A 23623-nucleotide genomic window follows, 5' to 3' on the forward strand; every position below is an offset into this window, starting at 1 on the left:
CACAGGACTTGAGGAGACATTTTTCTAAAAGGGACATACAGAAGGCAAGAAGACATATGAAGAAATGCTCAACCTCACTAACCATCAGAGAAATGCCAATAAAAACCACAATGAGATAGCACCTCACTCCAGTCAAAATGGCTATCATCAATAAATCAACAAACAACAAATGCTGGCGCGGATGTGGAGAAAAGGGAACGCTAGTGCACTGTTGGTGGGATTGCAGATTAGTGTAGCCACTGTGGAAAACAGTAGGGAGGTATCTCAGGAATGTGAAAATGGAACTACCCTATGATCCAGTAATTCCACTCCTAGCCATCTACCCGGAGAAATCCAAAACTCCAATTCAAAAATCAGTATGCACTCCTATGTTTATTGCAGCACTTTACACAATAGCCAAGATATGGAAACAACCGAAATGCCCATCTGTAGACGACTGTATTAAGAAGCTGTGGTACATTTATACAATGGAGTATTACGCAGCCATAAAGAAGAAAGAAATCTTATCATTTGCAACAACATGGATGGATCTAGAGAACATTTTGTTAAGTGAAATAAGTCAGAAAGAGAAAGACAAGTACCATATGATCTCACTTATATGCAGAATCTAAAGAAAAGAATATGCGAATGAACTAATCAAAGACAGCTGGTAACCACAAGATGGCCTCAGGGTTTTTTGAAAATTAATTTGGGGAACGTATTCAATAATGTTGTAAAGATTTTGTTGGGTATCCGATGGACATGCATCCTATTTGGGAGACCACCTCAGGGATACTGTGGAATCCTGATCATGGCACTGTACACCAGAAGCTAAACAATAATGAATGCCAACTATAATTTTATATATATAATGTGATGGCTCAGTGTGAGGTCGGAGGGATAGTGGATGGGGGGAGGGGGGTTCACAATATGAGGGATATAAATGATGAACGTCTAAGTATTACCTTGTCTTGTACACCTGAAACTAATAAATTAAAAAAATAAATAAATAAATAAAATTCATGTACAAAAAAAAAGAAAGAAAAAGCAAATGCATAGATAATCTAGTCTTAGAAATTAACAGACAGAATTTTTTTTAAAAAAACATGTAATTAATACTTTGAAAAAATATATAGTAAAAGGTGGAAAAAACTGATGAAAATTGAGAATTTCAACAGAGATGAAAATAGATGAAAAAAACCAACTGTATATTTTTGAACTGTAAAATACAACTAAGTAATTATTCAATTAGTCTACCAGCAGAATACAGAATTAGTAAACAAGAAACTCAATACAAAAATATATAAACAGAAGCACCGAGGGGAAAAAAATGGCAAAATGAAAAAGAACAGAGTGAATAAGGGTAAAGGGGACCAAATATATGATGATGGAAAGAGAACTGACTCTGGGTGGTGAACACACAATGTAATGTATAGATGATGTATTACAGAATTTTACACCTGAAATCTATGTAACTTTGTTAACAATTGTCACCCCCAATAAACTTCAATTGAAAAAGAAAATATAAAAAAAATTATTTGCACATATATATGTGGGTTTGTTTTGTATTCTCAAATCTATTCTATTGGTTACTGTTTTTCTACCAATACCATGTTGTCTTGTTTATTGTTGCCTTGTAGTATAAATTGAAGTGAGAGAGTGTGATACCTCCAGCCTTGTTCTTTTTTCTTAGGATTGCTTTGGCTATTCAGGGTCTTTTGTGATTCCATACAAGTTTGATGAGTTTTTGTTTTATTTTGAGTTTTTGTTTTATTTCTTGAAAAAAAAAATGCAATTGGGATTTTGATAGGGATTGCATTAACTCTGTGTATTGCTTTGGGAGTTTTTCGTGTTTTTTTTTGTTTGTTTGTTTTTCATTTGTTTGTTTGTGTTTAGTAAAATTTTTTTTCCAGGATAAAATTCTCATGCTTACACCAGGTGCCTCTCTCTTTGGTGCAACCAGAAAAGTAATACAAAGATCCAGATACCAGATACAAACTCTGAAGAACAGTGATTGAAAATCAGCCAAGGTTTATAATACAAATAGCCATTCTTTCAAGCCTGCAACTGAAAACAATCATTAAAAAATATGTTATTGTGTACCTGGAGCAAAAAATATATTTATTGTTATTGGTTTCATCACTGGGGAAGACTTTTAACAGAGCAGAGACAAAGAATTTTGTTATTTGGGGAAGCTATTATTTGTATGGTTATGTTATTTAATAACTATGTTAGAAAATTTGTGAGATTTGTATATATTTTTATCTCCATAGTGATTGGAGAATCATTGCAATTTAGTCACCCTTTCACCTTGTATTATATGTAATCTTCAGTATTTAACTTGTCATTTAGCCATTCAAAACAAATACAAGTTACAGTGCCCTCACAGAGTTTGTTGTGGATTAACTCTGAAATAGACCAAAATAATAAAAGTCAACACTTACAAACATTCACAATGGAGGTTTAGGGAGAAATAAACAAGCAAGTTTTACACACACAAACACGCACTAAAAGAAAACAAACAAAAAAACCCACCTCTTTTTTCTCATTATAGTATAGTTTTCAAGCACTGTAGCTATGGTTTAAAGTCTGACTCATTAATATGAACCAAAGCAGAAATCTTGATAAATATTTGTTATGATTTCAGCATTGTAAGCATAACTTGTAAATTTTCACACAGAAGAATTGTCAGACTAGAAACACACTTTTAAAAAAGTGTAGCAGCATGTAAGTTTAAGTAGTCATAAAAATACAGTTTTGAGTAAAAAGAGTTACTAAAGAATTTTATGTTCTGCAACATGAATAGTTGTTAACATTTTACTTTTCCAATATATCATAATACTTTACATACTATTTGGGTATGCTTTTGATGTGTGTTCTTTCTTTTTCTTTTATATACTTTTTTCTCTCCAAATATTTATCCAGAGTAGTATAAAATATGATTATCTATTCCCTCTACCATTTCCAATAAGTAAAAATCCTTTTTAAAAAGAAAAAATAAATATATTATCAAGTATCTACTTTTGCAGACCCTAGCAGTTTTATTGGACAGCAAATATTCATTAGTATGCACTGATATGAAGATGATCTTACTGACAATTCCCAGAGTGTCGCCTCTTTCATAAACAGATTGTTGATGGCTGATACATAATCCATCAGAGCATTGCTATAAAAAGAAAATATGACAAAGTGTGCATAGAGCCTCATAGCAATGACTGCCAAAATTTTCAATAGATTAGAAGAGAATATTCACACGTGCACACATGCAACTGTGTCACTTAGATTTGAATAATGATGTTTGCAGAAAATTGACTCCTGTTCCTTTTTTTATTGAATAGATGTGCCAATGGATTTTATTCAGTTCTCTTAAATGGGGCTTTTTATTCAAAAAAAGACAAAATACTCCAACTCATACCAACATGATAGTATGGTTTAAAAGAGTTTAGCTATTTTACCCATGCGAAAGCATCCAGACAAACTGTAAAGAAATTCTGTTAATCATACATATGTTTTATTGTTTAATGCCAGCCATCCAGATGTTCTAAATATGTGGATGTTTTGGCATTACATAAAGTAAGTAGATATAAACCCTGATAATTCCTGGTAATTCATTCATGTATCCATTCATTCTACAAATATTTATTTTGCACCTATTATATGCAATATGCCGTGTAAGGTGTTGCAAAAGCATAGATATACAAGGATCAGAACCTCTCTTCAAGAAGCTTACAATTAGATAAAAAGGATAAAATGTGAACACAAAACAGAATGGAGTCTATGCATTCAGAAGCTCTAAATTGTCATGGGCATTAATAAATAAGATAGCCTTCCACATTTGATCGAGTAGCATTTAATCTGAAATTTGTAACAGTGAGTAATAGTTTTATAATTAACGATTAAGAAAAGAATCGGAAATATGTAAGCAAAGAAAGGTATGCAAGAAAATTCCATGTGAATTCATGAAGGGTTATAATCCAGAGGAATGGTAATAGATAAAACAGGGCAAGTAGGTTTAATTTATATTGGAAAGGACTTCAAATGTATTGTTTGTATTTTATTTCTAAGTCACATGACACCCTTAAATGCCATATACTCTGCTGAAAAGCGATTTTGAAAATCATTTTCTTACATAAGCAATTTTCCCCTCCTTTACCTTCAGTGCTTCTATCTGGCAAATAAGAGGATCAGACAATATCATCTCTAAAGTTCCTTTAGGGTCCAAAAAGTATGACAAGATTTCATTTGGTCTGTATGAGAATTCCATATAAGGATCATGAGCACGAGAAAGATTCAATCATAATATTCTATGAAGTTGTATCTGTTACTGATGTGCAGGATGCATTGAATTATGGAGATTGTAAATGTAGGGAAAGCAGTTAGAGAGCTTTTGTGACTGTCTTCGCAGAGTCTGATCTGGGATAGCACCTTCAGAAATGGTAAGGGATAGAAATGAAAGACCACTGTTTGTTGATCAGAAAAGTGAACGTGGAATAAGTGTATTTTTTATTTTATTTCCAATCAGTTACAACCAGACCATTTGAATTTTTATAGTACAGCTTTTAATATGCAGAGTAAGACTCATAATCCATGTACAGCCATATCGGAATGTCTAGGGAATGTTATTGCTCTGTGTGTGTGTGTGTGTGTGTGTGTGTGTGTGTGTGTGTGTGTGTGTGTGTGTGTGTTTGGAAATGTTGTGATGAAAGATACTTTAAAAACAAATTATTATCACTTTCCATATTTTTCTGTCATTCACATTCATTAATGGGCATTTCCATGAAAACTCTATTTCCTCTCTTATTTCCATGTAAAATATGTGTTACACTATGTCTCTGTGACAAGGCAACTTCTCAATATTTATCTAATTTTAAGCAGACATGAACATAACACAGTCATAATAGCTCAAGGAAAAATAAGATATTACATACATACACACACACACCCACAAACACACACATACACACACACACGGTGCCAAAAAATGTATACACATTTTAAGAAAGGAAAAAAATATTAAATTATAATATTCAATATATACTGATAACAAAACATTAATACAAGGCACGTTTGACTTCTGCAATTACAAGAGGTGCTCAAAGTAGTTACCATCAGCGTCCAGATATTTCTGATTACGGAGAGCTACTACTTGAGCAATGTTGTCCACTTGTATACATTTTTTGGCACCCCCAGTATATATGGATATGGATATGTTTCACATTCTATCAGACCCTTCTGATATTCCAGAAGCCAAATTAAAAGAAAGAAAGAAGGGAGGAAGGAAGGAAGGAAGGAAGGAAGGAAGGAAGGAAGGAAGGAAGGAAGACAGAAAGACGGAAAGAAATGTTCCATACTAACAAGAAAGAAACAAAAATATGCACTGATATTTGGAAACTGACATATCAGTTTGAAACTTTAGCCACTGAATTTCAGCTCTGTGCTGAAATTCGCTTTACTTGTGTATAAATATTGGAATAAAGATATTGGGAAAATGTGTGTGCATGTCAAATGAGACAATGAATGAAAGGGCTAGTTTGATGGCTGACACATAATACACATGGTAGTTATTATTAAAAAGACACATAAATAAATTGTAGTTTTTAGGTTGCCTTTGCAAGTAGACATGAGTGGGGTGAAAGGGGAAGCATAATAAAGAAGGTATTTAAGAGCAATGAATGGCAACAGAACAATTGCTCTTCATATATCATTTCTAGAAATTGGAAGGATAGTTACAAATAGGAGACAAGACAGCACCAAGAACTATTCCTAAAGACTGACAATACATTAAGTGGTCAATTTACTAATGCTTATACATTAATGCACTTTATTTCTAGTTTTTGCTCATTATTTTTAATCAGGTTCTTGCTCTAGATTACTAGACATATTAAAAATATATTGTCTTAACACTGTTGCCATGCTGGAAATTATTAATAATATGATAGCGCAAGTTAATGAACATGTTCTTGTTATGTATATTTGTCTAAGCCAAACCATGACAGAGATGAACAATTGGAAAAAAATTACTTCTGGCACTGAATAAATGATCTGAAAGAGATACACAATAAAATATGGAGAAAAGCCAGTTGTTTCCAATTAGATTAAATTACTAGTGTTTGCAGTCAGTACTTATTTGAGTCCTTGGTTATTTGAAGTTAATTTCTAGTCTCCAAAGAATTAGACAGGATAAGAGGTAAATATTAACAAATCGAAAATATCCAGTTCCTTAAAAAAAAACTTTTATGTATAATGAAATAAAATTTTACATTGTGTTCAAAACATGAAATTTGTTTATTTACCTGCATTTCCTTCTCGTGATAACCATGGATTTTTTTTTTTTTCCTGGTGAGCCAAGAAATCTGAAATCTTTAACCTTTGGGCTATAAAAGATTTGGAGTGCCTCCCTGCTGTCAGCAGACATGATGCCATGGATTACTCTGATTGTGATTGTGATTAATAATGCGTTACTCTCCAGACAGTTTCTGTTAGTTTCATGATGAATTGCAGTTACAAATTTTCCTTGCACTTTAATGGTTGATTTACTGATGTTTATAAAACGAAAGGTCAATTCAATAGTTGAAAATAGTTGTGATAGCATTGATAGTGAATGGTATTTATTTGTAAAAAAAATGGAAAGAATAGAGAAAATCTGGCTGATAAGGTCATAAAGTTTAACAGATGACTGTGTCTAATTGTTCTATTTTCTTTAAAAGGCCATAAACTTTGTCACATTTTGTAAATGCCAGAGTTACAGTCTCACATATGGAAATATTCCTAATACACAGTATCAAAGATAGGATTTCAAAAGAAGATGAAAAGGGGACTTTGAATGAATTATCTTCTATAAATTATCTGCTGAAAAAAGCTTGAGGGAAATCTGAAGTCAATGTTGACAAAGAATAAATAAACATATTGCGAGAAGAGAAAATATTTAAAAATTATTTAAGCACCTAGATCAATCTGGTTTTAGATGTCTACATTTTGACACTGTTCGCATTTCATTTTGTTTATGAGGCAAAAAGGAAGAGAACGAAGAAATTATTTGCAAGATTTCTGAAAGTCTGTGCTTGTGTTTAGAATTTATCTTTCAAGTTTCAGTTTTGATACTCATGTATTTTTGTTTTAGGACAAGAAGAAACAAGAAGCTCTTTACAGTGCCAGCACATGGCTCTAGAATTTCTCAGAGTATATTGAAGTTATTAGTTTCAATTATATTTAAAAGTTGATTTATTGATGTTTATAAAACACCACATGTATAATTACTTGACAATTATATATTTTCCTTGTAGTTTCAGTGTCTGATTAAAAAAATCACCCAGGTCATGTAGTTTCCTCCCCCCCCCCCCAGGTTTTTCTAAAAGTCTTGTAGTTTTATGCTTGGCTTTGCATCTTTGTCAAAAATTATGAGGCTGTATTTATAGACTCGATTTCTGTTTCATTAAGGTATGTGTTGATCCCTTTAACCAAACCACATAATCTTGAGTCTTAAAATTGGGCAGTGTGGTTCTTCCAAATTTATTCTTCTTTTTCAATTGGTTTATGTATCCTAGATCATTTATTTTTCATACACATTTTAAAATTATCTTGTTTTTATCTCCAGATAATCTTCTTAGGATTTGGATTGCAATTGCATTAATTAAGTCTATAGATCAGTTTAGGGGGATTTGATATCTTTACCATGCTGAGTCTTCAAATATAGGAGCACAATATATCTTTTCATTTATCTGTGACTTTGGTTTCCTTCATCACCACTTGTAGTTTTCAGCTTAGAGATTTAAATACATGGTTTGCTAGATTCATATGGAAATATTTTCTTTTTTTGTTTGACAGATTTATCCATGAAGCAACAAAACATTGTAAATGATTTTTTTTTCAAATTTCAGTTTTCCAACTATACCTTACCAGTATAACAATATACGCGTATGATTGATTTTTGTGTGATATACATATATATATCAAAAATGTGTGCATATTTTGAGAAAGGAAAACTATTAAAATTGCAATATTCAATATATACCAATAACAGAAGATGAATACAAGTCATGTTTGACTTCTGCAATTACAAGAGGTGATCAAAGTGGTTACCATTAGCGATTATGGCAAACTACGGCTTGAGCAACATTGACCAATGTGTCCACTTGCATACATTTTTTGGTACCCCCAAAAAAATATATACCTTGCTAAACATTTATTCTAGAGGTTTTTAATAAATTCATTTAGTTTTTCTATCCAGACAGTTACGTCATCTGCATACAAGTGTATAGTGCAGTTTTATTTCCTTCTTTCTAATCTATATGTTTTGTATTTCTTTTTCTTGCTTTATCACATTGACTAAGACTTCCATTATGATAAGAGTGGAGAGAGTAGTCATCCTTTTCTTGTTTCCAATCTCAGGAGGAAATTATCCAGTCTTTCATATTTAGGTATGATGCCAGTTGTAGATTTTCTTCAAGATGCAGTTTGTTAGGTGAAGAAGATACCCTTCTAGTACTTTGCTGAGTGTTGTATATTTTCTTCATTAGTGTATGGTCAACAACTTTTTCTACAACAGTAGATATTGTCATGCTGTGTTCTTCTTTGGCCAGTAATGGATTGCATTGATTGATTCTGGAATATTGAACTAATTTTCCATTCTCAAAATAAAATATTAGCCCAAAAATGTATGGTTCTGTGATCAGGAGGCCTATTGTGCCTTATTTCCCTTCATAATCTGTCTATTCTTGGTATCAGAGAAATGCTGGCCTCATAAAATTAGTTGTAAAATGTTTGTTATTGATGATAGCCATTCTAACAGGTATGAGGTGACATCTCATTGTGGTTTTGATTTGCATTTTTCTAACTGTTAGTGAAGTTGAACATTTTTTTTTTCATATATCTGCTGGCCATTTGTATGTCTTCTTGGGAGAAGCGTCTGTTTAGGTCTTCTGCCCATTTTTTTAATTGTTGTTTCTTGTTTTCTTGTATATATGTATATATATTTTTTGCTAAGTTGTATGAGTCCTTTATATATTTTGGATATTAGCCCCTTACCAGAGGCATTGTTTGCATGTAGATGATGTATTATAGAAATGCACACTTGAAATCTATGTAATTTTACTAATCATTATCACCCCAATAAATTTAATTTCAAAAAGGAAAGAAATGTTTATTATTTATAAGAAATTATATACGTAAAATTGTTTTTCCTTTAAATGTTTTGTAGAGTTTGCCAGGGAAAACATCTAGGCATTATGGTTTTTGTGTTTTTTTAAAGGTTTTTAACTGCTAATTCAATACATTTAAATAGATACATTGCTATCTTTGTGATCTATGAGATCTAACAATTAAGTTCAAGAACTTGCCACCATGGGCTTACATTGGCAGCACTGTAACAACCATCCCAGTAAAGTTTCACAAACCTGGTATGTCAGTGTCTCACAGCTGTGTTCTTGTTGACATGTGGTGGTGTCTTGCTGAGTGGCATTCATTATTGTTGTTGCATGTTTTGGGTGCCATCACGAGAATGTCTGAACTTGAATTAGAGCAATGAACAAACATTAAATTTCTTGTTAAACTTGGCAAAAGTGGAAGTGAAATCAGGGACATGTTAGTCCAAGTTTATGGAGATAATGCCATGAAGAAAATGGCAGTGTACAGATGGATTAAATGTTTTTCTGAGGGGAGAGAACGCAGCACTGATGAAGAGAGGTCAGGGCGGCCAGGAACGAGCAGAACTGATGAAAGCATTGCAGAAATCCATTGAATTGTGCATCAAAATCATTGGTTGACTCTGAGAAGCATAGCAGACCAAGTAAACATTGATAGAGAAACAGTTGGGAAAATCTTAACTGAAATTCTTGGCATGAGAAAGGTGTGTGCAAAAAATGGTCCCCAAGGAGCTCACTGATGAACAAAAGCAAAGGAGAGCCGAAGCTTGCCCAAGACCTCTTGGAGAGGCAAGACGATGTGTTGGGCTGTGTTACCACTGGTAAACAAAATATTGAAAGAAAGACATTTGGATGACATTCAGGACATCAAGTGTAATACGATGACAGCCCTGATGGCCCTTCCAGAATAAATTTAAAAAAGAAAAAAAAAAAAGAAAAAGAGTTCCAAAATTGCTTTGAAGGGTGAATCAGGATCAGTGCATAGCTTCCTAAGAGAAGCATTTCGAAGGTGACCTTAGTGATATTCAGCAATGAGGTATGCAGCACTTTTTCAAGAATGAGTTCAAGAACTTAATTGTCAGACTTCGTATTAATCTTGGGTGAATTTAGGTAGTTTATGGGTTTTAAGAAAATGGTTTATTTCATGTAAGTTGTTGAGTACTATTGAGTTACACTATTCTTTATTATCCTTTCAACATCTTCAGAGTATGCATTGATATCCACTCTTTAATTCCTAACATTGCTCCTTTGAATCTTATTTATTTTTGTTTTTGTCAGTCTTGCTATGCTTAATCAATTTTATTGATCTTCTCAAAGAAATGGTTTTGGTCTCATTGATATTCTCTTGTTTTCCAGGGTTAAATTTCATTTATTTCAGTTCTTATATTTATCATTTTCTTCCTTTTGCCCACTTCAGATTTATTTCCCCCTTCTTTATCTAGCTTCTTAAATAAGAAGCTAGATTTTAGGACGTAGCTCTTTCATCTTTTCCTAATATGAGTATTTAGAGCTATACATTTATGTCTAAGCATTGCTTTACCTGTGTCCCACAAATCTTGACATGTTGTGCTTAAGTTTCATCCAGTTTAAGATATTTTCCAGTTTACCCTGAGAGTTCTTTGTTGCTAAATGGATTAATAATAAATTTGTTGTCTAAATTCCAAGTATTTTGAGATTTTCCTGTTATCTTTTTGTTATTGAGGTCATGCTTAATTTTATTTTTGTCAGAGAACATATTTTATATTACTTCAATTATTTTAAAATGTGTTAAGGTTCAATTAACAAATTTACCATAATGTAATGTACTAGTTAATGTTCCATTTGCACTTTAAAAATGTATATTCTGCTTTTGGGGAGGGGATTAAATATATCTACAGAATTTGATTACATCCTATTGGTTGAATGTGTTATATAACTCTTTGATATCCTAGCTGATTTTCTGTCCATTAATTTTGTCACTGAAAGAGGACTATTGAAGTCTCCAAACATAATTGTGGATTTTTAAATTTTTTTTAATTCTGACAGTTTTTACCTCAGATATTCCAAAGCTCCGTTGTTTATTTCTCCTTAAACATTCAGTAGGATAAGAATTGCATCATTGAAGAAGACTCCTTTCTTGTTTATTTGACGTATACATATATTATATTCATAATCTGAAGCTATGGGCATTAAAATGTATGAAAGAAAGATAAATTTTAAATTGTTCTGCCCAGATTTTTTTAATAAGGTTAAATATTGCAGAAAATAAAATGTAAATTGTGTTCTCTATGTAAAATTGTTGACATCTCCTTAATCCTGCCTTTTTCAATTTTTATTTTTGCACACATATTTACCTTGTAAATATATTTGGGAAATGTTTTATTGTTTAAATATTCTCTGTGGCTTATGTATATTTATTATATATATATAAACTTCCTTCTGCTTTTTATACATCTTCCAATTTCCTTTCTAGCACATTTTTAAAAACCACCTGTATATTGTTTACACAACTCTTTACATTCCTACTTAATTATATTGGCCTGTATTACCCTTTTTTATCTTTAGGCTTAATTAATTTGTGTTTTACCGAAATATTCAAGTTTCTTAAATATTTCAAGTTTCTTTGCTGAAGGTTACAGAAATCCTTATGCAATACTTTCAAAAGCTTGAATGACAGCCCAATATCCCTTCAAATTACCTTCTCTGAAATAACAGGATGCTACTTTCTTTCTTTTATATTCATATAGCTCTTCATATTAGATGATTCAAATGCCCATGTTTTCTTTATCCCTTCACCTTTTTCAGCACAACATAGGAAATATAGTCAATAATATTTTATTAACTATGTATGGTGCCAGGTGTGTACTAGACTTACTGGGGGGATCATTTTGTAAATTATATAAAAGTCTAACCACTATGCTATACACCTGAAACTAATATAAAATAATATTGAATGACAATTGTAATCGAAAAATAAAAATTAATTTTAAACATGTCAATGTTTTAATCACACCGGCTTCATTCTCTCCCCCAAATTTTTATAATAGTATCCATCTCACATAATTTAAGCAAAGGAAGCTCTGTTCTGTTTGTAAAATGTGCTTCCATAGCACTGATATCACAGCCAATGTCTGAGTGATTAAAACTTCCCCAATTTAACATCCAACCCATTTTAAGCTTTTCTTATCAGCAAAAGTATTTTCTGATCTGCTTTCATTTACTGCCTTGTAGGTCTGTAGTAATGTTGATAGTAATGCTGTTATCTTCTAAACACTTTTGTGTCAGCTAAAATTTTTGTGTTAGTATATTCTTTGCAGATGCAGTATTATCTTTTGCCATTTTCATCAACCTACTTTCTCTATTATTCCTCCATTTCTGTAGTAGATATTTTTCTTCAGTTTTATATCTTCTGCTTCTTTGTATTATTGAATCTTTAAAATATCTAGTGAAAATTGTGCAATATTGAGTTGTGGGCCTTAAGAGGATTTAAAGAACTAATTTTTATTTTTCTTATTAGCCATTTTAGTTTCTAACTTTGCTATGCCCTCAATGGAATGTAAAGTTCTAGGGAATAAGAGCTGTGGCCTTTTTATGCAGAACATGCACATTAACTCTTTTATGCATCATATATCTGCAAAACAATAAATAAAAATATATATTGCCTGAGGTAAATCTTACAAGAATGTAAAGGGTTTTTTGAAATGTAAGCAATAATAACTTAAAATGTTCTTCTTCAAACAACTTATACTGTCTCATAATAAAATAACATTAATTGTGATACTGGCAAGTCTTGGAAAGTTCAGTCAAATATTGATGACTTTTTTAAAACTGCTTAATATTTAGATTCACTTTCATGACTATTTGCTCATGTTTTGAGTTTAGCAAATATTTCCCCTTTGAAGTTTTATATATTCTAACTTTAATATGAGTCTTGCGACCAGGCAATTTTCCATAATGGTAAGAAATTTATCTGCCCACGTTCTGCCAAGCACTCTGGAGTTTGCACATATTTTCTCTGAAATTATCCTATTTGCTTAAAAATTACCCAAAATATTCCACTTAAAGGAGTGTAATCCACGACTCATCTCTAAAATCTTACTCATGAATTAATTATATCACAACTGGTTTATTTTGAAAATAACAAATCAAAACTAAAAAACAACACATGTTTTGTATATTTATAAACAAGTCTGAAATTCTCAATTCCCATTTCTATATTCCAGCATAGGCAACTTCAAGACCTAGTTCATTCTTTTTTTTAAATGTCTTTTTTTTTTAATTAAAGTTTATTGGGGTGACAATTGTTAGTAAAGTTACATAGATTTCAGGTGTACAATTCTGTATTACATCGTCTATAAATCCCATTGCGTGTTCACCACCCAGAGTCAGTTCTCCTTCCATCCCCATATATTTGATCCCCCTTACCCTCATCTACCACCCCTCACCCCCTTACCCTCTGGTAATCACTAAACTATTGTCTGTGTCTATGAGTTCTTGTTTCTCATTTGTTTGTCTTTTTCTTTTGTTGTTTTTGGTTTATATACCACATATCAGTGAAACCATATGGTTCTCTGCTTTTTCTGACTTATTTCGCTTAGCATTATAATCTCAAGATCCATCCATGTTGTCACAAATGGTCCTATTTCATCTTTTCTTACCGTCGAATAGTATTCCATTGTGTATATATACCAGAACTTCTTATCCATTCATCTATCGAAGGATATTTTGGTTGTTTCCATGTCTCGGCCACCGTAAATAAAGCTGCAATGAACATTGGAGCACACGTGTCTTTATGGATAAATGTTTTCAGATTTTTGGGGTACATACTTAGGAGAGGGATTGCTGGGTCATATGGTAATCCTATTCGTAATTTTTTGAGGAACCTCCACACTGCCTTCCATAATGGCTGCACCAGTCTGCATTCCCACCAACAGTGTAGCAGTGTTCCTTTTTCTCCACAGCCTCTCCAAAGCTTGTTACTATTTGTCCTGTTGTTGATAGCCATTCTGACTGGGGTGAGGTGATATATCATTGTGGTTTTTATTTGCATTTCTCTGATGATTAGTGATGTTGAGCATTTTTTTCATATGTCTATTTGCCATTTGTATGTCCTCTTTGGAGAAATGTCTCTTCAGGTCCTCTGCCCATTTTTCACATGGGATGTTTTTTCTTGTTGTTGAGTTGCATGAGTTCCTTGTATATTTTGGATATTAGCTCCTTATCAGAGGCACTGTTTGCAAAAATCTTCTCCCATTCAGTTGGTTGTCTCTTTATTTTGCGAATTATTTTTATTTTTATTATTATTATTTTTTTTGCTGTGCAGAAGCTTTTAAGTTTCATATAGTCCCATTCATTTATTTTAGGTTTTACTTCCCTGGCCTTTGGAGTCAAATTCACAAAATGTGCTTTGAACCCAAATCCATAAGTTTAGTACCTATGTTTTCTTCTATGCAGTTTATTGTTTCAGGTCTTATACTTAATTATTTGATCCATTTTGAATTAATTTTGGTACATGGTGACAAAGAGCAGTCCAGTTTCATTCTTTTGTATGTGGCTGTCTCTTCTTCAATTTTTTGGAAGACTTTGAGCAGGATTGGTATTAGATCTTCTTTGAAGGTTTGGTAGAATTCACTAGTGAAGCCATCTGGTCCTGGACTTTTGCTTTTGGGAAGGTTTCCAATGACTGATTCAATTTCTTTACTGGTAATCGGTGTGTTTAGATTTTCCAGTTCTTCATGGTTCAGCATAGGAAGGCTATATGTTTCTCAGAATTTGTCCATTTCTTCTAAGTTATTGAATTTGATGGCATATAGTCCTTCATAGTATTCTTGGAAGATCCTTTGTATTTCTGTGGTGTCCGGGATAACTTCCCCTTTTTCATTTCTGATTTTGTTTATTAGTGTCCTCTCTCTTTCTATGTTAGTGACTCTAGACAAGGGTTTGTCAATTTTGTTAATCTTTTCAAAGAACCAGCTCTTTGTCACGTTAATTTTTTCTATTGTCTTTTTGTTCTCTATTTCATTTAGTTCTGCTCTGATTTTTATTATTTCCTTTCTTCTGCTGACCTTGGATTTCATTTGTTCTTCTTTTTCTAGTTCTTTAAGCATAATTTGAGGTTATTTGTTTGGGATTTTTCTTGTTTCTTGAGATAGGCCTGTAATGATATAAATTTCCCTCTTAAAACTGCTTTCGCTGCATCCCAAAAATTTTGGTAGGATGTATTTTCATTGTCATTTGTTTCTGTGTATCTCTTGATCTTTCCCCTAATTTCGTCTTTGACCTGGTCGTTCTTTAAAAGTATGTTGTTTAATTTCCAAGTATTTGTGTTTTTTCCTGCTTTCTTTTTGCAGTTGATACCCAATTTCAAAGCCTTGTGATCAGAGAACATGCTTGGTATGATTTCAATCTTCTTAAATTTCCTGAGGTTAGTTTTATGTCCCAATATATGTTCTATGCTGTGAATGTTACATGTACACTAGAAAAAAAATGTATAGTGTGGTGTTTTAGGATGAAGTGCTCTATAAATGTCAGTTATGTCCATTTCATCTAATGTGTCATTTAGGGCTCCTATTTCACTATTTATTTTCTGTTTGGATGATCTATCCTGAGGTGTCAATGATGTATTTAGGTCCCCTACTATAATTGTGTTTTGGTCAATTCCTCCCCTCAGTTCTGTTAGTAGTTGCTTGGTATTTTTCAGTGCTCCCCGATTGGGGGCATAAATATTGATGCCTGTTATGTCTTCTTGTTGTATAGTTCCCTCCCAGTTGATTCTTAAGTGTGGAATTAAAAAAAAAAACACTATAAAAATTTTGCAGATTGGCACCTGCCTGATGGCTCAGGCGGTTAGAGCTTTGTGCTCATAACTCTGTAGGCTGCCCGTTCTATTCCCACATGGGCCAGTGGGCTCTCAACCACAAGGTTGCCAGTTCAATTCCTCGAGTCCCACAAGGGATGGTGGGCAGCGCCCCCTGCAACTAAAATTGAACACGGCACCTTGAGCTGAGCTGCCTCCCGGATGACTCAGTTGGTTGGAGTGTGTCCTCTCAACCACAAGGTTGCCGGTTCAACTCCCACAAGGAATGGTGGGCTGTGTCCCCTGCAACTAGCAACAGCAACTGGACCTGGAACTGAGGTGTGCCCTCCACAACTAAGACTGAAAGGACAACAACTTGACTTGGAAAAAAGTCCTGGAAGTACACACTGTTCCCCAGTAAATTCCTGTTCCCCTTCCCCAATTAAAAAAAAAAAATGCAGGTTGTATTTGCTAGGCCCCTGTCAACTCTTGAGAGGTGGAAGGAGCTCATGTGGGACATAGAGGGATGAGAATTTCAACACCCTTGCTTTAAGAATAGTTTGCCTTCCCTGCCTTTCCCCATTGTACAAAGGCAGAGTTCATGTACATATACTCAGTAATAGTACCAGAGAAGGGTAAAAGGAGGATTGTTTTTGTGAAAAGTGAAGTGCTTTATTAGTGATCTTCTGGGCCTGCAGGAGAGAAAAAAGTCCATGATTTGTTTCTGTCCTGAACTTCAGTTTCTTTAATGCCTATAGGTCCTGTTTACATCATACAGCTACACTCACTAGCTCATCTCTGCTTTTAGAGCCATCTTTTTTTTTGGTCTAAAATAAAACACGTGCACTCACTGATCTTGAAAAGATTGTTTTTGACAAAGAAATTCTCTGCAACAGGCTATTGAAATTTAGGGGAGACATTGAGAATTGTAAGCACTGAGGAAACAGGGGAGTTTCTTGGGCTGATACAAGCATGTGCTGTAGAAATGGAAATAGCAGGTTGAAATTGAACATGGCAAAATTTAGTCTGAACGTCAGGAAAAGTTGTCAACTCTGAGATTTAATTAGGTAGTGGAATAGTTTCCCAGAAGAAATGGCAGAAATTTATTGCTGGAGCTATTTAAACTTGGCCTGGACAGAGCAGTAGGGAATATACAGAAGGGGGCAATCCTTCACAGATTCTGGAGGATTGATGTAGATAGCAATTGGTCTTTTGCATTTCTAATGTTCATGACCATTATTCTAGCATTTCATTTCACAATGCTTGCTAAATATGTTCTCTTTAACACTATAACCCTGAAAATCAGAACATTACATGATACCCACAGGGATATCCACAGCTACTTTTTAAAAAAAGTGATCCAAGATGAATACTACCATTTAATTTGTTAATCACATGGTGTTCTTCCTTCCTTCTTTCTTTTCTTCCTTCCTTTTATCCTTCCTCCCTTCCTTCCTTCCTTTTATGACTGGGCACAAAAGATTCTTCCAGGAGCCTCTGATTAGTATCCTTTCCTTTTTTATGTCTCATCTCCATATGTGAGCCAGGAACATTTATTGATTGATTGGCTATTTTAACTTTTCCTATTTTGGACAAATAATCAGTTCTTTCAATAGCTCATCTACTTCTCATTTTTCATCTGAATAACAGTCCAAAAGATTTTATTTTTCTCTTTAGCTCTGTTGCAAAGCCTTCTGGACATGCCCATAATCATTGCCATGCCCATCATCATTAGGATTTTTGTTTAGCCATTCTGTTTTTCCATTCAATCTCTGAACAAGAGAAGGCAGAAGTAGAATCTAAAATTAGAGGAGATGCTGCAGATAACTTTTTTCAATAGCCTTTATAGCCAAATCAATAATCTGGTTTGTGTGAAGTATTTGAGTACTTTTTCTTCAAGAAAATATATATATTCACAACATTCCTTGGTCATTATTCAGTAGGCTTGGAAAGTATTTTATTCAGTTACTTTTTTTTTTCCTTTTGACAAAGGTGTTAGAAATACATCCTGTACCTTACCTACCTCACACCAAGGTATACCTTGTAGGCATACAGTATTTTAGTCAATTTTTTACTCCTCTTCTTGGACTTTTTCAGCCACTTTGAAAGTTAAGGGAGAATCTTTAGACCTATCCCTTCATTCTCTTTCTAATAATAATAGCTAAGTTAAAAAAAGCTAGTTATACCAGACAGTGTGTTATATTCTTTTCATAAATTATAACTTTGAATCACAACAACACTGTGAGGTATTTTTATTAACCTAATTTTCAAGAAAGTAACTTGTCAAAGTCACACAGCTAGTAACTGGTAGAGTAAGGCTGGAATGCAGATAGTCTGACAGTATACATACTCTCAAAACCACTGCACTAAAATGACTGAAGTGCCTGTGAATGGGGAATAAGGATTCCTGTACAACATTCTGTGAGTTTTGAGAACCTTAGGGATAAGTGCAAATGAATTATCTCCAGTGCAATAATGTATTCTGGAGTGATATGTGCAAAGGAAAAAAGGCAGGACAAATTATTTTAATATTTGATATTGAAATTCTGTATAACTTTTTGTTTTGTTTTCACAGATTTGATTTCCAGTGTCTGGAAGAGGTTCAGATGAACTTCAATTTGGGAATCCCATCGTTCACCAGATGCCAATACCCAATGGTTGATGATTTGGAGACTCTCTCTTAGCTTTTGAATATTAACCACAATAAATGTTATCTTAGTTAAAAATTCCAAATCCTTTCATAATTTCATAATTCTGTAAAACATAATTAGGTCACCTCCAAGCCATTTTTTTTCAAACCAGAATAACCTCAATTCCCTTAAGCTATCATTATATTATGTACCCTTGAACTATTTGGGGATAATGGATATATATTAAGTTAAGCATAAGTGTCATTCCCATGGAACAATATCAGTAGAAATGAACAGAGCTTGGCAGAATTTAATGAGAACTTTACACAAAGAGAGAATCATCTTTGCTATTCTGCTCCTTATTTCCATTGTTTCAATTATTTATGATATTCTAATATATACAATTTTTTACAAAAATTTCAAAATGCAGTTGCATTGCTTAGATCATAATCAAATCTATCATTTAAATTCAAAATACTTGTTTTATAATCTGTATTTCTAATACAGAATATCTAAACATAAGAAGCAGATATGCTTCATGCTCAAATTTGATATTATTATGCAGTGAATTTTCTAAGCTCTTTTTAATCATCATAAAATGCTAGAAGTAATATCAGTCTAAGGGAACAAACTAATTAGTAATAATGGCAATAGTTGACAGCGTACCTTAAAGCTGTTTTTGCTTCTGTCAATATCAACGAAAACAATGGTATCAAATGATAAAGGTAGTTTTGAGGGCTTGAACACTTTTTACACCAGAAGCAAAGATACATCACTAATTGGGTAGTTGGAGACAATAAATCAGAAAAAAAATTCTTATAAGTAATTTATGTACATAAAATAATTTTCTGGTTTTAGTCATGTGTTTGTTGGACCAGGTAATTCTGAAAAGTTCCCACTAATCAAGTATCAACTTTAAAGTGGAAGATCTCAAAATTCTAGATAAAATATGACAAAAAGTATAAAATTGTTGTGAATATTTATTTCCATTCATTGTTGGGTGAGAGAAATTTTAAAATATCCCCTGCCCCAAAAAAGAGTGGATTCAATTTTGTGAAAGTTAAACACTATTGTCTAAAATGTCATACAGACATATGCTATGAGCAAAATTTTGTGAGCTAAATTATTCTTCTTTCTATTATAACAGTGGCTGAGATCTCATTGTATCTTGGAATCCAGGTGGATCTACAGGGTTGAATGAAGGGCTGAGAATTGTAAAAATTGGAATATAGCTAGTAGTCTTTTAAAATTAGTGTACAGTGACTGAAATGGAGAAAGCAGAGCCCTTAATGGAACAGTCAGCCCAAGGAGGTTAAAGGGAAGAAAGGTACTAATCAATTATACTTATCCAAGGACGAAGCTGAGTTAAAGTGCAGAGGAACCAGGCAAGAAATAGAAAGAACTGTCTGTGAATAAAAGCAACCCAGTAATGGAGAATGACTGGGGCAGGAACTCTCAGCACACTCTCAGTATGGTTAGTAAGAACAGAATTAGATAACTGATGTTGGAGAGAAATTCTCCAAAACTGCAGAATCTTGGTTTGGGATTAATTTTGTTTAAAAAGGATAGTAGGTTTCCTTACAAAGGTCAATGATAGACTATTTATAAGCTTCCTGATAAGTTAAAATCTAAGGCTCAACTATATTAGAGATATGTTAATTCAGCTATAAGAATTAAAAGAATGCTAAAACCAAGGATTTTTAGCAGGTTATTATAATTCTATCTGTATTTTCAGTTCTACTTTCCCCTGTATCTTATCTTAGGGGCTTTTGTCAGCCTGAGACAGAACACTACCGTAGAATCCCCATGGACCTGCTTGTTCATCTTCTTCAAAGATTGAGGAACCAGGCGTCTTTGATGATTCTTCTTAGAGAGGTTATTGTAGAAACTATGCTCTTACTTGACCTTCCAATAGGATTAAAGGGCCCACACTAATTGTAGTGTATATAGCTTTTTCCCAATTCCAGAGATAGCACTATGATAATTAGCTAATTCTACCCTTTGAGTATATGCCTTCTCATGGAGACATAATGTTGGATGTGTCAGAAAGTCGCAGATCTAGCAGAAATGGTTTGGGTACACTGACTTCATACCTATGAAGCTATTTTTTTCTATGGCTTCTACCATACAGAGAGAAGAAAACACCTCAGTAAGTGCTTTTATCTGTTGAGATGAAGCATAGCATAATGAAAGCAAATATGGTTCTGGAATTCAATAGCTTTTAGCTGTGTGATCTTGGGCAGGTTGCGTTAACTTTCCGGGTTTCTGTTCCCTCATCTTTAAAACTGGGGATAAGTACTACCTACATCACATATTTATTAAGATTAAATAAGAAATAATGCTTGTGTCAATGTCTGATCCATAAATGGCTTTCAATAAATATTTGTTAAATTTGAATCCAACGATTGTGCCTCAAGCAAAAGCCTCTTCAGGTTAGGGTCATTCTTGTTTTCCATGCACAGAAAATATTTTTTATTATGTCACTGTGCAGTGGCTTATGCACAAGATTGCAAATTTTTCCTAAGAAAGGTTGACAGAAAGGCCTAGCTCCTAGTGATATAATTTAAAGAACAACTTGATAAAAGGGAAAACATTAATTTCTATAGGTGTGTCTCATGCTGAGTGATGCATACAACTCTAAAACAAGAGAAAAACATCAGTAGCTGCCGTTTCACAGAACTAAATCAAGAACACAGAAATGTGCTGTGGTGTGTAACTAAATGTTGCCAAAATATAAATGTAACAATTCACTCCTTTCTGTCCAGGTTATAGGAGGGAAAGATGACACAAAATGTACTTGTCAAACAGTACTCAGTTTTTATGGGTGATTTACTGTGTATATCCTTTTTGAGGAGATTATTAGTGACATTCAGATAAGACCAAACTAAGAGATCCTTCTCCACACATACATACAAGCACCCACTAACACACTATTAGGGCTTTTTATTCTTAAATTGTGTACAGATTGTAGTCATATATCTAAGTAGAGAGAGGGTGTGTAACAGGTCAGTTTTTCATTGCAGTTCTTGGCCCAAGACATGTTCGGGTCTACCAGCTTCACTGTTTATACCTCTGTTTCACACTTTCACATCCTGAATTCCTCTCACCGAATGAAGCAGTGAGGCACAAGTACATGAGAACTTTCTGTGTATTGCTATGATCGTGGAGTTATTATGTGAGGTAGGTTTCTTCTAATTATTAATTGAGACAAGCATGTGTGAAATTGTTGTTTATCGTAATGAATTCAAGTTAAATTGGTGGTAAAAAATAATCAAACTGCATCTTCTGAAACTCCAAAATAAAAGAAGCTCACTCAGTTTCTATTTGGAAATTTACTTCCTTGAGGAACTCCTTTTGTTTTTATAGCAAAACATCCAGCTGAGTGTCCAATCAGGACAGACGAACTTCCCAGAGGATCCCATAGAAATCTCCACGACGCATAGCTCTTACAGAGGTGTTTTGGTTTTGGTTTCTTTTTTTTTTTTAGAACACAACTCCATTTATGTCTTTTTTCATTCTTAAAAAAGCATATCATATGCCAACCTAAACAAAGTAGAATTTATGTTTTACACTACTCTGGATATGTCTCGACAACAAACTAACCAACTACTCAATCATTTTTCTTTCAATAGTTCTCTGCTGAGAACCTACTACATGCCAGACACTGTGTTAGCCATTGCTCATTCTATGGTGGAAGGGCACATCAGCCACTGAAGGAAAGGCCCTTTCTACCTATCAGTCCTACGGAGCAAAAGCCTTAAACTTCATGCAGTAGAAGTAGGGAAAGGCAACAAACACAGTTGCCTTTGAATCTTGGTAAAAACCCATTATAGCTAGAGGAATGGAAATGGAAGAAACAATCCTATACCACTGGAATGGAGCATAAAATATTTGTTGGGTTTAGAATTATAGCCTTACGAGAGGTAGGAACATTGAAAAATTCACACCCTCAAGACCCAGGGACTTGTTGCCAACCTAAGACTAAAGTCCAATCAGAACATCAGGGAATATCCCCCAACCCCCCCTGTGAGGCTAGGAAGGGTGAAGTTACACATAATTTGCAAAAAACAGACACTTTTTGAATGGCAGCACAAAGGGAAGACCCAAAAGCTGAGGGTGGAATATATATAAATAAAATCCATAAGGCAAACCAGACCCTAAATGCAAGGTATTACTAGAAGAAGTTAAAGCCTGTGGTATGTAACAGTAACCATAGCAACAACAAGCCTCAGACCTAGCCTAACACTTAATTAGATGAACTCAAACACTTAGCAAGAATTTAGCAAGAACAAAAGCACACATACTTCCAGGCAATAAATTATTTACATCAGTTCCAACTGGCCTACACAAGATGTCTGACTTTCAAAAAAATAAAAAGCATAAAAAATGACAAGAAAAAAACAACACACTTCCATGAAACAAGAAAGCATAACCAAACCTAGATATGACACAAATGTTGCAACCAACAGGGAATCTAAAATAACTATGATTAATATATAAAAGACTCTAATGGAAACTGTGCAAAACAAGTAACCTGATGGGTAATTTCAGTAGAGAGATGGAAACTATAAGAATCAAAAGAAAATGCCAAAAATTAAAAACACTGTAGCAGAGACAAAGACTGTTTTCAATGGACTCATCTGCAGACTCAACAATGCCCAACGAATTAATCACTGAGCTTGAAGATAGGTCTATGGAAAAAAAAAAAAAAGAAAAAAGAGTAAGAAAAACAAAACCAAGCATATGTGACCTTAGGGATGTTATCAAATAATTTAATATGCAAGTAACTGGAATCTCAGGGAAGAAGGAAATAATATTTACAAAAATAACAGCCAATAATTTTTAATTGTTGATAGACACAAAACCACACGTCCAAGAAGCTCAGAAATACTAAGAAAGAAAAAAAGCCAAAAAAAGAACAAAATAACAGCAACAACAACAAAAAAGAACATACACACATACCTAAGTGTATTATATTCAAATTGCTGAAAACACAATGACAGACCATCTTTGGAGCCTGCCAAATAGCAGACTTTGTGTAAAGTCTGTTTTTGTGTATCTTTGGCTCCTCCCAGAGATATTCTCGTCCAATCCTTAAA

Source organism: Rhinolophus hipposideros, assembly GCF_964194185.1.
Source record: "Rhinolophus hipposideros genome assembly, chromosome: X".
NCBI lineage: Eukaryota > Metazoa > Chordata > Mammalia > Chiroptera > Rhinolophidae > Rhinolophus > Rhinolophus hipposideros.